This window comes from Dermacentor silvarum, chromosome 6 (genome assembly GCF_013339745.2).
Source record: "Dermacentor silvarum isolate Dsil-2018 chromosome 6, BIME_Dsil_1.4, whole genome shotgun sequence".
NCBI classification, from domain to species: domain Eukaryota; kingdom Metazoa; phylum Arthropoda; class Arachnida; order Ixodida; family Ixodidae; genus Dermacentor; species Dermacentor silvarum.
In genome coordinates, this window is record NC_051159.1 from 83755218 (window position 1) to 83767434 (window position 12217).

At 46.0% G+C, this 12217-nt stretch overlaps 1 long non-coding RNA gene across 1 annotated transcript; it reads right to left on the reverse strand.

Moving 5' to 3' along the window:
- Positions 1–1101: 1101 nt before the first annotated feature.
- LOC119455685 (uncharacterized) lies at positions 1102–9548 on the reverse strand. Its single transcript, XR_005193006.2, has 3 exons — positions 9423–9548; positions 4752–4884; positions 1102–2151 (listed from the first exon to the last, which is right to left on the reverse strand). It is a non-coding gene; the product is annotated as an uncharacterized LOC119455685 (long non-coding RNA).
- Between the last annotated feature and the right edge of the window lie 2669 nt (positions 9549–12217).

Sequence of the window (12217 nt, forward strand, 5' to 3'; positions counted from 1 at the left end):
CGCCGGAAGCAACCCGACGGGACAGGGTTCCTCGTGACGTCCCCAATTGTCGTATCTCGGTAGAGGGCTATGTACCGCAGGGTGGCAACCTCTGCGTAATCGTGGTGGCAGCAACCATAATAGCGCTTATGATGCCAGGCTGAGCGACAATAGAAATTTTGCACGTTTATTTCACCGTCTGCGGCTTGGCGCAGCGCTCACGCGTCACTTTTTACGCGGGATTCAATGCGTTGCTAGTCCGCATTGCCATTGTAGCCACGCTGACGAAGACGTACGACACCTTTTTCTCGAGTACCTGGACATGATACCGCTAGGCGAAGACTACAGGACGATTTAATGTCGTCAGACCGCAGACCTTTCACTCTGAAAAAAAAAAATACTTCTTCTGTGATCAACAGTAGAGCTACAAAAAAAGAGTACTTGAGGCTTTTAAAATCTTTCTGAAAAAAACATTAGGATGTTAATATATATATATATATATATATATATATATATATATATATATATATATATCGCGGTTGACCCCTATACGAAATATTTTTAATAACAGTACTTAAGTGCGTGTTTTCGGGCTCCTTTGTACACTTTGACTCGTTTACGGAACTGCGTGTTGCCAGTGCATGTCAATTTTTTGTGCTTGAGAACATTGACCACTTACTGTGCCACTGTCCTCAATTTGAAGCAGAAAGACAATCTATGATTACCGCATTCAGGAAACCAGATGATCGCCCTCTGAGTGAACAGATTATACTAGAACACCGTCCCCACCGATCGTCGGCTCAGAAGGCAGTGAAGGCACTTTTGTGCTTTCTGAGAGCGTCCGGTTTGTACGAGCGCCTTTGACTCTGTAGTTCGGTTCGTGCAAATTTCTATACCACTTACCCACCCTCTCTCTGTCTCTCTCCCTTCTTTCTCTTCACCTTCTACCCTCCCCCAGCGTAGGGTAGCCAACCGGACTCTTGACTGGTTAGCATCCCTGCCTTCCTTATATCCCCTCTCCCTCTCTCTCTTGGCTTGCTTGCCCTGCGAAAAGTAACCGATGTCAATAATGGTGCCAACCTCTCCTTTCATTTCGTATCAATAAATTTAAAAAAAAAGAAGGGGGGGAAGGGGGGGGGGGAGTTTCTCAAAGGAGCTGCAAATGTGAGCCCCGTGACAGGTGTCAGCATCCGGCGTGGTTCAGCCGGTGTCCGCCAGGTGACGAATCCGCTCGATTTCAAATGAAAAAAAAAAAAAAAAAGAACAGATAAAGTGCAAAGATATCCGAACCTCGAAACCGTTGACACGGAGTGAAGGAAGACACCTAAAAAGATAAATACCAAGTACTGATCAATTGAAAGTTCAAAATAAACAACCCAGAATCATTAAAAAGAATGTGAAAGAAACAGATTCTAAATTGAATGAAAATTATTGAAAGCAATATATAATCAAACGAGAGGAATGCCTATGTCATACTGACCCAGAGCCGCGATTTTCTGGCGATGCCTTCCACTCGATTATATCCCACTCTTATCCTCCACCGTTCACGGCCAGCTGATGTCATTGATAAAGTGGCCTGGAGAACCACTCTGGCCACTGAAGAAGCGCGAAAAGCGCGAAAACGAATAGCATAGGAAAAGGTATCACTACAATATTGCTGCCCAATATACACTCTTTCACAAATTATGCGAAAAAGCCAAAAGTAATGTTTAATATGAGGATGATCTTCCTAGGGTTTTATTCATCGCTTATCGTCGGTTCCGTCTATGGTCTGATCCCGACGATAGTGGGGACGCGGCTTTGCGCGAGACGATAGTAAAGGGCAACAACTATCGAAAATAAAAACGACTATTACAAAATACAACATCTCGATAGCCATTAACGCTTTGTGACGCGTTCAAAATCTACTGGGTGACGAAGTGGGGGAACGCCGCACTATCAGCAAATCCGATACAGGACCTGAAGGGGTGGTTTCCAAAAGCCCCGTCTTTGTACCAGAGTTGTTTTCCTGGAAGCCGGAGGTTGTACAGGAGGCCGACGAGTCCCCCGAAGCTGGAGGATTGTACGGTCGCCGAGATGTCACTGCTCACGCCACCCTCTCATAAAATGCTGGACCGGCGCACTCGAGAGATACTGGGCTTATCGCCCCAATGACGCTGGGAAAGGGATCGCCTGGAGAGCAAAAAAAAAAAAAAAAAAAAAAACTCGTACCCTTCGTAATCCTTCTGCTGGCTTATTTTCTTCTGTTTTCTGAAAACGTTCAGGTGCCGTGAACACTGCCCATTAGTCCGAGAAGCCTCCCTCTTTCGCATTGCTTTGTCAAACAAAAGAGTTTAGAAAGCCTGTGGCCCGTACTCGCAAGCTTCTTTTCACGTAAGAGTGTTTACTCATTTGCCATCGTTCGGGCGACCGCCATACATGACAGCGATCGCCGTGATAACGAAGCAACTGCCCCAGCGATAGCCAATCATGGACGCAATTAGGAAAGCCAAGTTTTGTGAAATGGGGTACACTGTAAAATAATGTACACCTTTAAATGTTTAAATCAGTCAATATCTCACATCCTTACACTCTTTTTGGGTGCAAGGGTGTGAGTTACAAAGGGATTAACACCCTTTTTTTCACTTTTAAGGGTGTAAACTATTTCACAGTGATACTCCATTTTACTATCTTCCTCTATTCACACAACTGAGCCTGCACAAAAATGCCAAGGACATTTCTGACCATGTTCTGGCGGCTGCAGCTAAGATCCCCTGTCATCATGGCAGGGATGTTTCTCATTTTTATTATTTTTTTGTCTGTGTGACGGGAAGGCTTCAGCCATCGAAGAGAAATTACTGTCGCTGAAATATCTCGGTAGTACAGGGTCGAGCCAGCTTCCACTATCATTAGTAGCGGGCACACGCACGCCTGTCAATGTAGAAATGCTCCTACGAAAAAAAGTGTTCTATTCACGTCCGGCGACCGGACACCCACGATTCCTTATAGCGATCAAAGTAATTAAGTGAAGGCCGTCGATATGCGCCGCAGATACGTGAGAACAGCTTTTGAATATCAGGGCTTGTAATCGCACAACTTCTCTTATAGATAAGTTCCCTTCGCGATTGGCCACTGTAGCAGCGATCGTCTCGCTCTTACGCTGATCATGAGTGGCACGTGCCTGAATGCCGGCCAATGAGTAAACGCTCCCACGCGTATGCTTTGCAAACAAAGGGCGCAGCGCACACAGCAGTGACGTTTCCTCTGCTGTTCAACTTTGACGTAACGTTTCCTCGTAGCTCGCGATCGTAGCCGACGTCGAGGAAATAGTACAGCAGTTCGCGTGTTGTCCTGTGACAGGAAACACGTGGTGGTCCTAATTGTTCCTGTGATACTCCAGCCGTTTTCTTAGGCAGTCTCCAGCTTCTTCCGCTATTTGCCTATCACGTGTGCGGAAGCGAGAAAAGGCCAGCGCACTTTCAGTTCTTGTGATACACAAGTTGTGTCTATAATTACCTTGTTACAATGGAGCCGCCACTCATTAAGTGAAAACTTACGAAGCGCGTATGGTCCCTCTTCTGGAGTGTCCTCTTATTGGAGTGATCAATGTGCTGCGCTCGCCTGAAACAGTATTTGTTTAAACAATCCAGTCGGGGTGATTCTGAATAAGCGTTTGATCCGTTTGCAGGAAACCCCTGAGTAACAAGCTTTGTATTTCGGTGGAAGAAACATTTTGAATATAATCTGGCAATTCATTGACAATAAAGGTGGATTTATTTATCGATTGATTATTTGATATTAACGAACCAAAAACTGCACAGTGGGGTATTAAGGATGCCGTAGCAAAAAAAATATAGAATAGTTTTAACCAAGTGTCATTATTCAAAGTGCACCTTAACCTAAGTAGCCAAGCGTTTTTTTTTTTTTTTTTTTTTTTTTTTTTTTTTTTTTCCAAGTCGCTCCTGCAGAACGTGGGCGCTGAAGTGCGGGCAAGGATACACCGTATATATAGATGGCAAGAAAAGCGCGTCAGACAAAATAACGTTTATCGGCGGAACACGGGCCGAGTATTTTCACCGCCTACAACCAGTTGAGACCCCATCCGCGAAAGAAAACCAACAGTCCCAGCAAGAAGCACCGTTCTTCGTGAGGAGAGAACTCCCGCATCATGCAGCCAGCGCTGACCTGCCTCCGCCATTTCACGATCTCGACGAGTCCGGGAGGCTCGCGTCCATGTATACGCGTGTTCCCGGGAGGAGAATAGCCGGCTCAGACGCATAAACACTCCGCAAAAAAAAAAAAAAAAAAAAAAAAAAAGCGAGGTCACAACTCCTTCTGCTATCGCTATACTCCGTGGCATTCCCAGGGCTATACAAAGCATGGTGTGAGACTGCGGATCACATATACACGAAGCTACATTCTGGCCCACACTGGTGCACTGGCCGTCGGTCTCTATATATAGCTTACATCATGTCAACCATTCATTTACAGGTGGCCGCTTGCTTTTTTTTTTTTTTTTTCGCGTGCAAAACAACATGAGGGGAACCTAGTGCCACGCACTCCGGTCTGTCGAAATGTGCTCGATGTGGCGGAATGGACGCGTATGTGTTGGAGGCACATCGACTGAAGTCGGATTACCGATTTTTCGCGTGCTCTGCCAGCCGCTTCCGCGCATGAACTCGCGCCTACGAACATTCGATGTGCCGGTCATTCAGTCAACCAGTCATTCTACCAATCTATATGTCAATCCCCTTAATCCGCAATTAGTGAGAAAAAAAAAGTTGGTTTCGTACCATCTTGTTCGTCTTGCATTTCGTTCGTATAGAGCCATGGGCCGGTATAATGTATACGGATTCCTCTTGCTCGAAACAATTCCTTTATTATTATCCACCGTTCACAGCCAGCCGTTTCCAGGGATAACGAGGCCTGCAGTAGAAATGTTGTCTATGTGCATTAGCTGCCCGTCAGTGGCACGTGCTGACAAAGAAATTGCCCTTCTGATGCGATAGAAAGTTCATGACCTCACGGTGGTGCAATTCATTTTTTGTGCCTTGTTTCCTCAAAAAAAAAAATTAGTTGCAAGTTAGCGCCCGTCTGTTGTACCTGTCTTCTTTTCGTCCTCGTCTCTCTTGCGCTGTTTTTTCTTCAAGTATGTTACACCAACTCGCCCACATCAAGCTTCTGCTGTTAGCTTTCTACTCTCCTTCTTCTCTCTTCTCTATTCGTAAAGAGTAACACGCGAGGAAATGCGGTATGCCGGCAGCTTTCTGCTCTTCTGGGCCGCATTTCGGCGGCAGGCGTGGGCAACGACCGGTCGGTCAGCGCTGTTTACAACTCTCAGTCTAAGAACAACCTTTCCCTGCGCTTGTCTGTTTGCCGCCGTTCGGGGGGTGCCCGCGTCCCGTATTCGCCGCCGAACCTCAGGGCCTCGCAGAGCGATAACGCTGTTTGTGTATGTGCTCGCGGACGCGTGCGCCAACGCCCTTTTGTTTTCTGAAGAAGTTGGGCAGCCCACCGGAGATAAGGTCCCGAGAAGACGTTCGACGACTGCTGCAAGCGGTGCCATTGTCTTAAAGGTGTGCGTGCCACGGTTGGCTCCACCTACACGGCTGTCGTTATATAGAAGACAAGAGCCCGCGCGTTGTGACCTGCGAACAGAGGCAGAGGAATGCTGGCTTTAATGAGAAGCTGGAGATGTTCGCCTGGTTTATCGCCTACCAAGCTACTCCGGGGGATGGAAGAGAATCCTGATATATGCAGTGCTTACGCAAACGTGCAAGCACCCTCACAGACACGCACGTACGCATCAAAGGTTTTCGCAAAGTTTCAGTAAGGCCCTTTAGATTTAAAAGAAAAAAAACAGAAGGACTTGCGTAAGCGCGCGATGCTTTCCCATGGGCCGAGATGTCCCGCTGCTCTTTACTTTCTAGCGGGGGCCAACGCTTTCGTGCAGTCTGAACCTTTTCTGGTGCTCTTGAAGCGAATCTTATGGTAAGCACCAATCTCTCAGAAAAAGTATGCGCTGTTGTCCATGGCCATACATAGCCTTCGTCTTTATGGCACCGCTACATCGACGTCTCATCGTGCATCCACCTGATTTGGTGCTCGCATTTCGGCAGAGGTTGTGAAAAGTGTGGTGCATGAAGATTGAATTTCATGAGATTACTTGTCGCGCAGTATAAAAAAAATGTCACAGTTTCGCCCTAAGGGCGAAGCAATGAATGCGATAGCAACACAGCAATGTCATACGAAGTAAGGTGAGCGGCTTTGGTAGCAACAACACGCAGAACTGTTGTCGACGCCATCGGCGTTTTGCCCGCGTTCGCTCAAAATGCGTGCGGCGTTGGTGACTGTTGCCGGAGCCTCTGATATAAATAGGCACTGCGTGCCGCAGCTAAACGTCGCCTCCCTTCCCTCCCCCTCCCCCACGGCCTCTCGCTCGTTGGAAGAAGGCGCGTTTGCTCTACATATATGGTGATTGTAAAGGAGAAAAGAGACGCCTACTTCTGCAGCCCTTAAGCGAGCACGGCGCAGAACGCGCGTTTGTTCTCCGCCGTGCGTTCACTCCCCGTGAAAGACGCGCCCCTCGCGCCCTTTCACTCGCACATACAGCGTTCGGCGCGCGGCGACGATTTCATCTCCAAATGACGTCATACGGAACCTCACGGCGACGGCGACGGCGACGGCGACGCCGACGGCAGAAATCTGCTTTTGAGTGTCCATATAATTGCTATCGCAATAAAACAAACACGAACATAAGCATTGCACTACAGTTGTATAGCATTCAATTCTCCGGTTCATCCACAAGTTTCTTTCTTTCTTTCTTTCTTTCTTTCTTTCTTTCTTTCTTTCTTTCTCTCTCTCTCTCTCTCTCTCTCCAACTCTTTCTTTCTTTATTAAGTGCACCTCGAAGGTCCAACATGGAACATTACATGAGTAGTGGGCATATGAACAGCGTTTGAAAATATCATTAGGTGACGATAAATAGGTGTTACATGAATTCAAGCGGCGACGGAGGCGGGAGGATCATTCCATTCACGTGCTGTATGGACGAAATGTGCCTTTGCGACATGCGCGTTGGATATGCATAACTCTTTCTTTTTTTTTTTTCTTTTCTTTTTTTGCGCACTAATGGTCGCTGTTAGAGAGTAGTAAACTCGCGGTCATCTACAGTATATCACTACAGAAACGAGCTTAAAATTGCAGAACATTAGGCTGCCGGACTCAGCCATGGTCTTCAAGGATGATCCCGAGACACAATGAAGGACAGGTGTTTAATCTCTCTTACTTTGAAACTTCTGACGATCAGCGGCCCAAACGCCTCGCTTCGTAGCTCGGACCCGCGAATCGCGTTCCACGGTGCAGCAGCCATCGATATCGTCTCCACGAAACATCGCAGCTCCAAAAGTACTCGTCGCACCTGTTCACTAGGAATTTCGTACGCCAGAGAGGTTCGTGTGAAGTGGCACCTCGGTCACTCGTGATAGCAAACATGTTATTAACAAAGGCGACCGCCGAACGGCAAACAGCTTCTTACAAACGAGGAACTTAGTGAATTAGGACCGGCCTTGAGAAGGCGCGAATGAGAAAGGGTCAGTCCACTTTGTTAATGGTAAAACATGGCGGTTACTTAACTACAAATGCCCTTGCTTAACGAACACGCCAACCCCGGCTGCTCTCTTCCTCTCCGCGTGTCTTTGCAGACAACAACGCATTTCAAGGTGAAAAGCATGTACCTGTGGTAGTGGAAGAAGACAAGCCTTCCATAATAGTGCGGCACACGGCGGGTGAGTTCGCAAAGTTTTCCGTGCCTAAGGATCGCTAATGATAGGCCTGCTGCCCTCCATACTTTCGAAATCGTAATCGGCCGGCACCTGGGCCCAAATTCACAAAGCTTCTTACGCTACAACTTTTCCTAAGAAAGAATTTTAGCCAATCAGGATGCCAGACAAATTATTAGCGAAGGCTGCCAGCCAATAGCATAGTGAACTTACGAAATAAAAGATTTGTGAGTCTGGCCCCCATTCGGCGAGCCGCTATAGCGTGCAACTGTTTCACTAATGTGCCCCGAGGTACCTCGCCTGACAAATTACAATAGCTCTCTGACCCGTTATTGTAATACGATCCCCAGCTTCAACCAACGGTTGTTTAGTTCTTTCAGGAAATTTGAACCTCATGTCAGGTCTTCATCGACCTACGGACGCCGTCACGGCTAGAAGCTATCGTTGTCATAAGAGCTTGTGACGCTGAAGCAGATTTTCGGCACACTTCAATCATCGCTCCGTAGTATCTTTTATTCCCTGGATACTTATCAAAGACATGCTGTGTCAGTTTCTGCGTCGTTAACTGCTGCGTACTGAGGGCCTTTGAACATTACTCGCCCTCCCGCGTCTTCCTTATCGCGACTGCACTCGATTCAAGTACTTGGAAACCCTTCCGGGCTGATATGGCGAAACTCTCCCACGGCTTTGAGAGCTCTTTCTGGCATTCGGGCTGAACTAGCTAAATCAAAGCGAAAGCGTGGCTCGTGACAGCGCTTGCAGAGGCCTTCATGACATGTATATGCTATGACGAAAACCCTTCGTAAAGTGTTGAACTATTGATCACACAATAGAAGAGGGAAATTTACCTGGGGGAAAGCCGAGACGTCGGCATGAGGTAAATGTACTCTAGCCTGTTAGTCTGCTGATAGGACCAAGCAAGGAAACAAGGTAGAGAATATCAGAAAGAACCTAGCGCTTCAGAATAATTTAAAAAGTTTCAATAGTAAAGCTGGGCGAAAAAGCCGAATGTAATTGCGTAAATTTCAAGCACGTGTGTAACGAGATGCTCACATATGGTCACGCTTGTCGCATTTGAGAGCAACCGCTAAAACACTGTGGCGTTCTTAAAGCAAATTTATTTATGTCCTTCTAAAAGTGAACGGTCGTTGTCGTAAAATTGCATTATTAGCCACTCGAGAGGTAATTATAGGCTAGCCCATGATCTGTATAGTAGCGAGGTGAGTAGAGCTTCCATACAATATTTTAACCTGCAGGGGCTATTTGATTTCCCGCTTAACAACTGTCTACTCAACACAGTAAGCATATGGACTACCTGCCATCGTACCCCAATTTTTGTGCGTCTCTTGGCTACGCAATAGTACCAGGCTCGAAATGGCGTAACTTCGTACCCACAAGGGTCCTATAAACAATAGTAGTTCTTCATTTCTGGAGTTCTATAGTGACAGCTCCGCCATGCTAACTTCAGTACTATTGTATTTGCATAAAAATTGATGAGGCACACGTCAAGCCGGTTGTATACATGGCTCTCTTACCCACGTTCCCCACGCCACACACTTATCTGGCTCTTGTGGCAAAACGTTATCCTAACCAAACGTTTACCGTTTCACAGTCCTTTATGGAGGAAAAAGCACTGCATTTCACCCAGGAGCAATAGGAAGCTGGGACAGTCTGCGGCGGTACCTTTCACGTTCTGTTTCACGCAACCCTAAGCTCCGGTTGCAGGATGAGCGCGGATAACACTCTTCCGTCGCCTTCCAGCCCCGTCAGCCAACGTGACTGCCGCGCCTATCAACTTGCCGTTTCTCCCCGTGGTTCCCTTTCCTTTTTCTGCGCCTTCTTCCGTTTGTTTACTCTCGGCAAATGCGCAGAACGTGGAGTGCGACGCGCACGTTTCTACGAAGATCTAAATGCATTCACGAGTCTAGAACGCACCCCATTGTCTCGCCTGTTTTCGCATCGTATGTGTAGTGCTGAAACCGAGAAACCAGGGGCCAGATTCACAAAGCTTTTCTTTCGCAAGTTCGCTTTGCCATTGGCTGGCCGCTTTCGCTAATGATATGTCTTCCTTTTTTTTTATTCGTTATTTTTATTTTTTTCTCTCTCTCCTTTCGCATCACTTTACCCCTCTCCCGGTACAGGGTAGCCAACCGGAGTTAACCTCTGGTTAAGCTCCCTGTCTTTCTTTTACCTTTCTCTCTCTCTGTCTCTCTGGCATCCAGATTGGTAAAATTATTTCTTACGAAAAATTCTAGCGTAAGAAGGTTTTGTGCATCTAATAGTATGTCCAGCATCAGGATTGGCTGGAATTTTATTGTATGCAGAATCCTATCGCAAGAGATATACTGGCCCAAGGGCGCTATGACGTAAAATGATTCCAAACTGTTTTGATTCCAATTTCTGCAGTCAGCCTCCACGATTGGTAAAAACATTTTCAGGACCTACTCCCAACTTCGCCTGTCTGTCACGCGACGTCACGAAAACCGCGATAGCTCCCCATCTGATATAGCGTGTACACACAGATTATGCATGATTAAACCACACAAAAGAAAATAATCATTCCTGATTTGACGCCTTTTCACCATTAGCCCTCTGCTATTGGTCCAATGTTTTCTTGCTACGCCCACTTCGCCTGTCTGTCACGCGACCTCACAAAACCGCGAAAACTCACCACGTCAAAATGACGTGTACGCGAAAAAAAAATGCATTAAAATGCCGAACAAAACTGAATTTCTTTCTGAATAGCCACAGACTGCCCTGTTCCGAAAGGAATAGAACATGGCTGCCCGCCGATAGCTCAGGCCGTCGCTACTCGCACCTGCCGGTGAGCATGTATTTATTTGCGCATGATAAACCATTTTGCATGGTAGTAAAACGTTATCGAGCCCTTAAGGCGGCGGTCCCACTCCGGCGGCACGAGCCCCCCGTTTTCAGTACTTTTGGAGTAACCGTGGCGGCTCTTTTACTTAGGATATAAAGGTGTGGTATATACCATAAAAACCTTACTTCTTGTAGATTTCAACTATATATAATATAAGGAAATTGATTAATTTGATTTAGAAATAAATGCTCAAGAACAAGCATGAGATACATGGTTTTTGCGAACTGTGCCTCAGTTGTGACCATATTTAGAAGAAACTACCGCACTTACTGCATTGCGGCTTGCTCTGTAGCTTTAGGACATATTTATCTAGTTCCTAGACGTAGCAAATTAATTATTAATTTTTACTTTTTGGATAATTTGCTTTTGAAAATTGCCAAATATTGCAATCTTCTGTTGTAAACAGCCCGGCAACTACATGCTCAAGGAAGCTAAAAGTAGAGCTCAAAGAATTTCCATTTAGGACACAAAATTTCATTCGTGTAACTTCATTAGTTTTTCTAATAATGCGGCCGAAAATAAGCAATATTTAAAATTCTGGTTTTATTTTTGCTCAGTTTTGCGGGAAGGTAATAAAGCTGCGAAGCTGTGCTTTAAAACTAATAAAGTTACATGAATGAAATTTTGTGTCCTAAATGGAAATTCCTTGAACTCTACTTTATACAAAATTTAGCTACCTTGAGCATGTAGTTGCCGGGCTGTTTACAACAGAAGATTGCAATATTTGGCAATTTTCACAAGCAAATTATCCAAAAAGTAAAAATTGATAATTAATTTGCTACGTCTAGGAACTAGATAAATATGTCCTAAAGCTACAGAGCAAGCCGCAATGCAGTAAGTGCGGTAGTTTCTTCTAAATATGGTCACAACTGAGACACAGTTCGCAAAAACCATGTATCACATGCTTGTTCTTGAACATTTATTTCTAAATCACACCAATAAATTTCTTTATATTATATATAGTTGGAATCTACAAGAATTAAGCTTTTTATGATTTATACGACAACTTCATATCTTAAGTAGAAGAGCCGCCACGGTTGCTCCAAAAGTACTGAAAACGGGGGGCTCGTGCCGCCGGAGTGGGACCACCGCCTTAAGGTGAGCATGCATACGACATCGCTCTGCCAACTCTTGCTTGCTGAGGATCCGCTTTAGCGGCACACTTATCCTTCCGTTGCACGCCGCCGCGAGGGCAGGGGGGAGTGACATATCGTCATGTCCACTGTGCAAGATACCGTAATCATATCCGTTGACACTCCGACACCAAATCGTATCTTTGTGATAACATGTGCCTGCGTAGCGTATAACAGCGAATGATTGCGACAGCGTCGAATAGATGTACGAAAGCAGTGCCGAAGGACGAATCACCCTTCACATTTGAACACCCTGAAGCCGCGTACACCCACATAATACTGGAGTAATGGAGACATCGAAGGTCAAAAACCGCTGACACGCATTAATTCCTGTTTCTTATATTTACATCCTTTATGAGGCAGTGAATGCTCCTCGACCGCCATTACAGTCATCTCCTCTCCAAAGCCACCTTTTCACTTTCTTTTTCTACTGACCTCATCGCTTTTAACGTGAACGCCGGAAA